Source organism: Neofelis nebulosa, chromosome Y (genome assembly GCF_028018385.1).
Source record: "Neofelis nebulosa isolate mNeoNeb1 chromosome Y, mNeoNeb1.pri, whole genome shotgun sequence".
Classification (NCBI taxonomy): Eukaryota; Metazoa; Chordata; class Mammalia; order Carnivora; family Felidae; genus Neofelis; species Neofelis nebulosa.
The window spans coordinates 6,898,889-6,906,114 of NC_080801.1; positions in this window are offsets into that span (position 1 = coordinate 6,898,889).

Sequence of the window (7,226 nt, forward strand, 5' to 3'; positions counted from 1 at the left end):
ATGTGCACTTGAGAAGAATGTGGATTCTGCTGCTTTAGAATGAAGTGTTCTAAATATATCTGTTAAGGCCTTCCGTTTCAATGTTTATCCAAAACTATTGTTTCCTTGCTGATTTCCTCTTAGATGATCTATCTATAGATGTAAGAGGGGTGTTAAAGCCCCCCCACACACACACACACAATTATTGTAATACCATTGATTAGTTCTTTTATGTTTGTTATTAATTTATTTGTGTATTCGGGTGTACCAAGTAGGGGGGCAAAAATATTTACACTTTGGCTCGTTTTCTGTCCCTTATGCATTTTAAAATCTTGTTGTGTGCTCTGCACTTGTGAGCGCTGCTATATTAAAGGGCAGTCATACACTGTCCACGGCCTGGCCCTTCAGGAGGTGTTTTCCTGAGTTTGTTACTTGCTCTTTGTTGTTGTGACTTTGGCTATTTTATTACCCTACTCGTAGTGGTATTTTGGACCTTCCACCAGGTGTGCCTTGATTTGTTCCTTGTATTAGTCCTGTGTTTAAGGCAAATTTCCTTACCAAATATTTTCTTGTCTCATCTTCCTGTGATCTGCCTTCTTACCTTGTGAAGTGCCCAAACCCTCTCTCCCTTTCCTCTGCTCAGGATCATATATAAGGCTCAATTGCTTGGCTGTCTGTTTGGAGTCTCATATCTTTGTGGGGCTCCTGTACACAATTACAGTGGCTTTTCTACCATTAACTTGACTGATTATTGTGTTTCATCTGTCACACCTTTTCTTTTGTTAACCATCTCCACTTTGGGCTGCTTTGCCTGCAGCGCAGCAGTCCTTAGTCCAATTCTCCAACTTGGCCCTATCATCCTGTGAAAGCAGCTTTTCTCCTAAATTGTACCAAATTGGGGATGCTTCTACCCTGAGTATCTAATCTTGTTTATTTCATACAGCTATATCTGGCATCTTTGCACCTGTTCCTATTTTAGGCTTTTGCCTCTCCCTCACTATTCTGGTGGCTCTGTACAGCCTCTGTATTTTGGGGTGCCTTTTCACCTCCTAATCCTGGCACCATTGTGCCTGACTATTCTCGGGCTGACTTTGCACCCCCTTATTTTTGGAGTGCCAATCTGCTTTATCCAAACTCAAGTGTGAGCGTTTTATGGCTTTGTATTTATTTATGCCTTGTTAACCCGCTGTGTAATCCCGGGGGATTCCTAAGCTTATCCCCCACAAGAGGGTATGGGGTAGAGTTCTGCAGAGCTGGGGGGGGGGGGGAACAACCCTCGGTGACTATCTTTGTTGTTACCTGCTGCTCACTTGAAAAACTCTTATAGTATGAAATGGCTTTCTTGCAAGTAGTCTTATGTTCTACCTTTTCCTTACCCAAAGAGCAACACAGTCAACACAAAACCCTCTTGAAATTCTATGAAACATTTTACTTTCAACTCTTCTGATACAGAGAGGATAATCTCCATGAAATAAAGTAGGGTTTATATTACACTATTTTAACATGTAAATTTGTCATACTGGATATCAAATATTAGTATCAAAATTGAAGTATAAATGTAAAAAATTAAATGAACTTATTTTCTCATTTTGATATTAGCTTCCTTGCTTAAAGAATCCATCAACAACAACAACAACAACAACAACAACAACAACAACAACAACAACAACAACAACAACAAAAATTCCCGAGAAAGACCAGACACTGAACTTATTACTCACGGATTTTTTTAAAAACAATTGCCTTAAAGATACCAAAAGAACAAAAGGAAGAAGACATCGGGGGAAGCCAAGAATACAACATTAACAAAATAAAATATCAACAAAGTTAGAAAACGAGTGAACCCAAAATGAAATTCTGGAGTGGAAAAGTATAATAGCTGCAGTAAAAAAAAAAAAAAAAAAAAAAAAAAAAATCCGTAGAGGCATACAAAAATCAGGTTAGAATGAAAAGGAAAAAAAATATTAAGTAAACTTAAAGGTAGAAAAAATAGAAATTAAATCTGGTAAATAAAAAAGATTGATGAAAAAAGAACAGAACATGGGATACCTAAAGACACTATCATGTGGACTAACATATAGATTGCAGGAGTTCCAGTATAGAAGAGAAGAAGTTTGGGAGGAGGGATTCCTTGTGGAAATAGTAGCTAAAAACTTCCCAGATTAGATGAACATGAATATAAATATCCCAAACCTTAAACTCCAAGTAAGATGAATTCAAAGAGACACATACTGACATTATACCTGTCAGAATCTCAGTTTTTTATGAGAATAGAATAATCCTTCCTAAAATTCAAACAAAACCTCAAGAGACCCCACATAACCAAAACTATCTTGAAAAGGAAGAACAGGGTCGAGAATATTGTACTCCTAAATCAAAAGTTACTATAAAGCTATAGTTCTGAAAACAGTGTTGTACTGGCATCAACACATACAAATCAATGAAATAGACCAGATTAACAAGATATGAACTTCACATTTGTGGTTACATAATTCTTGTCATAGTGATCTCACTATGCAATCTCACTAAACAACAGTTTTATCAAAAAAAATAATGCTGAAAAACCACAACACATGCAAGAGAATAAAGTTGGAAGCTTACTTTGTGATATGCAAAAATTAATTTGAAGAAAAAGTTCAAAGTCCTGGGGTGGCTGGGTGGCTCAGTCAGTTAAGTTTCCAACTTGGGCTCAGGTCATGATCTTACAGTTTGTGGATTCAAGCCCCACATCAGGCTCTTGTGCTGACAGTTTGGAGCCTGGTGCCTGCTTCATATTTTGTGTCTCCTCTCCCTTCCCCTCCCCCCTCTGGTCTCACTCTGTGTGTGTCTCTCTCTCAAAAACAAACAAACATTAACTTTTTAAAGAAAAAGTACAAAGTCCTAAACATAGAACCTAAAATTATAAAACTCTTAGGTGATAATATAGGGCAAAATCTTCCCAACATTGGTATTGACAGTGATTTCCTGGACATGACATCAAAACAACAGGCAGTAACAGAAATATAGGGCCTTATGAAAACTAAAGATGTTTGTGCATGAAAGGGCACTATCCACAGAGTAAAAAAGATAATCCACAAAATGGAAGAAAATACTTGTTAATCACGTCTTAAAGAAAATTAATACAGATATACAGAATACAGATAGAACTCCAAAAATCAAAACAAGAAGAAAATTCAATTAAAAAATGGAAAGCCTTTTTCAGGAGGGAGGGAAATGGTGGAATAGGAGAACCCTGAGTTCACTTCACCCATTTCATATAACTGGGTAACATTCACATCAGTATAAATAACCCAGACATTGATCTGAAGACTGACAGTACAAACTCCACAACTAAATGTAGAGAAGAACCCACACTGAAGGAAATAGGAAGGGTGGAGACCCAGTGGGCAGATAACTGGACCATGGACCTTCCATGGGATGGAGTAAGCCATGGGCTTACTAAATAGACTAACACACCAGAAATCCCACACAGGAAAGCTAAAGTGATAATATTTCGTCTTCAAAACCAGAGGGAACAAATTTCATGATGTCTTACAATTAGAGAGATGTAAAGCCTGGATTTTTAAAAACCAGCAGGCTTGCTTCTGGGGGTCCCATGGGTGAGAAAAAATAGAGTGCCTCTCCTTAAATACATAACACCACAAACAGCCTCACAGAGATACAGCATAGTAATAACAGTTTGAAAATTTTACAAATCTCAATGTATGTCCCAGAGAGACAATGTTTACTGAGGGACTTCTCTAGGAACAAAGAGAACAAAGCCCCATACTGATCAACTAATACCGTAGGGAGCAAACCTTGCCCATAAGAGACCAAGAAAGCCATTGCAGATGACTGGAGTAAAGGCAAAAGCACCCAACACAACATCATAATGCAAACAACACACATAGAAGACAACCCTCAGGTTCCAGGTTCAGATGAACAGAAGACATCACACTGCAGGGCACTACAGGACCTCTTCTTCATAACCACTACTTTGAAGAGTAGGAGATGCAGCTGACCTTCCTAACACAGAGAAACAGACATGCAGACTGAGGCAAAGTTAGGAGGGAGAGGAACATGTCCCAAATGAAAGAATAGGACAAAAATCACACTGAGAGACCTAAACAAACAAATAAAAGTATCATGCCTGAAAGATAATTTAAGGTAATTATTATAAAAGTACTCACTGGACGTGAGAAAACAGTGGAGGATATCAATGAATGTTGCCATTTGCTTGAACATGGATGGAACTGGAGGATATCATGATAAATGAAATAATTCAGAGAAAGAGATCATCATAAGATCTCACTCATATGATGTGGAATTTAAAAAACAAATAGATGAACATATGGGAAGGGAAGGAAAAATAAGAAAACAGGGAGGCAAACTATAAGAGACTCTTAAATAGAACAGACTGCGTTGCAGGAGGTGGGGGGTGGGTGAGTGAATGGGCATTAAGGAGGGCACTTGTTGGGATGAGTACGGCGTGTCATATATAAGTGATGAAGCACTGGGTTCTACTCCTGAAACTAATACTACGTTGTATGTTAACTAACTTGAATTTAAATAAATAAACTTTTAAAAAGATGAACCAATAAAATAAAAAACACATAGAAGAAAGCAAATAATAAGTGTTAGAGAAGAAATAAATAATGTAGAAACTAAAAACAACAACAAGAACAACAACAAAGAATAGAAAGATCAGTGTTTGGGGGGAAGACGGTAGTGGAATTGTAGGACCAGAAACTTACACTGTAGTACATACATAACTAAATAACTCTCAAATCATCCGAAATAGCCCATAAATCAACCTGCCTGAAAAAACAAAGTCCACAACTGAAGAGAGGGAAAGGATACATCAAAGAAGTCAGGAAGCATGGAGACCTGCCTTCAGGGAGAAATATATTCTGGGTGTGACAGAAGGGAGGGAGCTTTGGTCACAGAGAGGTGAGAAAGAAGAGCACACAGGGCAACAAAGAGGGCCTTTTGTAAAGCCATTGACTGGGAAAATGAGACAGTCTAAATTTCATTCATTCTTGCAACAAGCTGTGTTTAAGGCCTAGAGTTGTAAAGGTCAGCAGGCTGGCTGGGATAGAGCCTATAGGGCACTCCTGGAGAGAAGGCAGGCAAACAAACTGGAAGCAGACAGTGTGTAAACAGTGATCTGAAGAATGCCTGGAGCACACAGGGGGAGATTGTTCATTCTTCTTGAACTACATCTTTAAGAGGCAGTATTCATGGAGACAGGTCTCTGGAAAGAAAGGAACCAGTTGGTGCCATTTCCTTCTCCTGGTACTCAGCATAAACATAGAGCCATCTTCTGGAAGTAATGCAGCACACACACTGGCTGTCTAACTTGCTTGCTACGTCCCACCTCCTACATTGTGGCACAACTTCACTCTCAATCAAGTTTGCTCCAGTCCCATTACAGGAGGTCCCCACTGTTCTTAGACCAAAACAAACCTCACCCACACCACATTTATAGCAGCGGTATTAACAGTAGCCATACTGTGGCAAGAGCCCAAATCTCTACCAATTGAAGATATATATAATGATATGTAATGAAACATTACTGAGCCATCAAAAAGAATGAGATCTTGTCATATGCAACAACATGGATAGAGGTAGAATATATTCTGCTAAGCAAAATAAGTCAGTCACAGAAACACAAACATGATTTCATTCATGTGTGGAATTTAAGAAACACAACAGATAAACATTGGAGGTTGGAGGGCGGGGAGAGATAGAGAGCCAAATCGGGAAACATAGTTTAACTATAGAGAACAAAGTGATGGTTACAAGAGGGGTGGTGGATGGAGGGATGAGTTAAGTAGGTGATGGAGATTAAAGAGGGCACTTATAATGAGCACTGGGTATGTACGGAACTGAATGGTACACTTGAAACTAATATTACATTGTATGTTAACTATGCTAGAATTTAAATAAAAACCATTTCTAAAAAGATTAAAAAAAAGAGTTCAGGGGAAGGGACAGGTAGTGGAGGCCAAGAGATGACCGTATTTCACTGACCTCTTCCTTTTTCCTCACCAAACTCTGCTTGTCCCCACCACCACAGCCAGCTCCTCCCAAGATGGAATCTTGGCTCCTGTTCTATCAGTTCATGCTAATCTCACAAATAGAGACCTTCAGATGAAGTAAGAAGAAAACTACTTTGGCAACAGTGAAAAATGTGTACTAAACATTATTATACTGACCACTGGTTCTTCTTATGAAAGCCATGGCCTGTGTCACCTTCTCTTTGTCTAGTTATAGGGTGAGATGAAGTGTGTCCTCCTTTCCCCCAATAAGTCACCAGGTAGCATCAGTGGGGCTTAAGAGTACTGTCTCCCTTTCACAACACAGACCAGAAAAAAAAAAATTCTTTCACCAAAATCATGGTGGTCTCAAGGCTGGAGCTGCTTCCTGAGTGGTTTTTGCTGAAAACATATGAAAGTCACAAAAGCCACCAGGGTAAAGGAACAATATTGGGACTTAGCAATGGACAGGGCAAAAGACCTGGGCAGAAAGATCTGGCAAAGCAGAAAGATTGGGAAAATAAGAGGTTGAAAACCTGTTATAGGATAAAGAGTTGAGAACTCAATACACACGCCAAAGCTGGAAAAAGGCTTAGGAAAGACATAAGAAAATCCCATCCTTTCAATACTGATTTGGAAGATCTGTACGAGCACAAAGTGAAGGTTGAAACAAAGTTTTCAACTCTCTTAAGAGTTGACAGAGGGGCGCCTGGGTGGCTCGGTTGGTTAAGCGTCCGACTTCAGCTCAGGTCACGATCTCGCGGTCCGTGAGTTGGAGCCCCGCATCGGGCTCTGGGCTGATGGCTCAGAGCCTGGAGCCTACTTCCGATTCTGTGTCTCCCTCTCTCCCTGCCCCTCCCCCAGTCATGCTCTGTCTTCTCTCAAAAATAAATAAACGTTAAAAAAAAAAAGAGTTGACAGAATGCTAGAATTCAATGACAGCCTGCAAACAGTGGAAGAATAATTTTCCTTTTTTCTGTCCCTTTAAAGTGCTTTCTTATATCTAGGCAGTTAGCTAAACCCCAACAAAACACTAGTTAAGCACCAAATTAACCAAACACAGAATTCAATAGTTACATGTGACAACTGATATACATTTTACCAAAATAGTTTAGAAACCCATTAAAAAACCTAGGTAAATAACACAAGAAAACAAAGAGTAAAATAAACCTCAGAGAGCAGAAAAAACTGGATTTCTAGAATTGCTTCATTATAATATTCAATATGTTC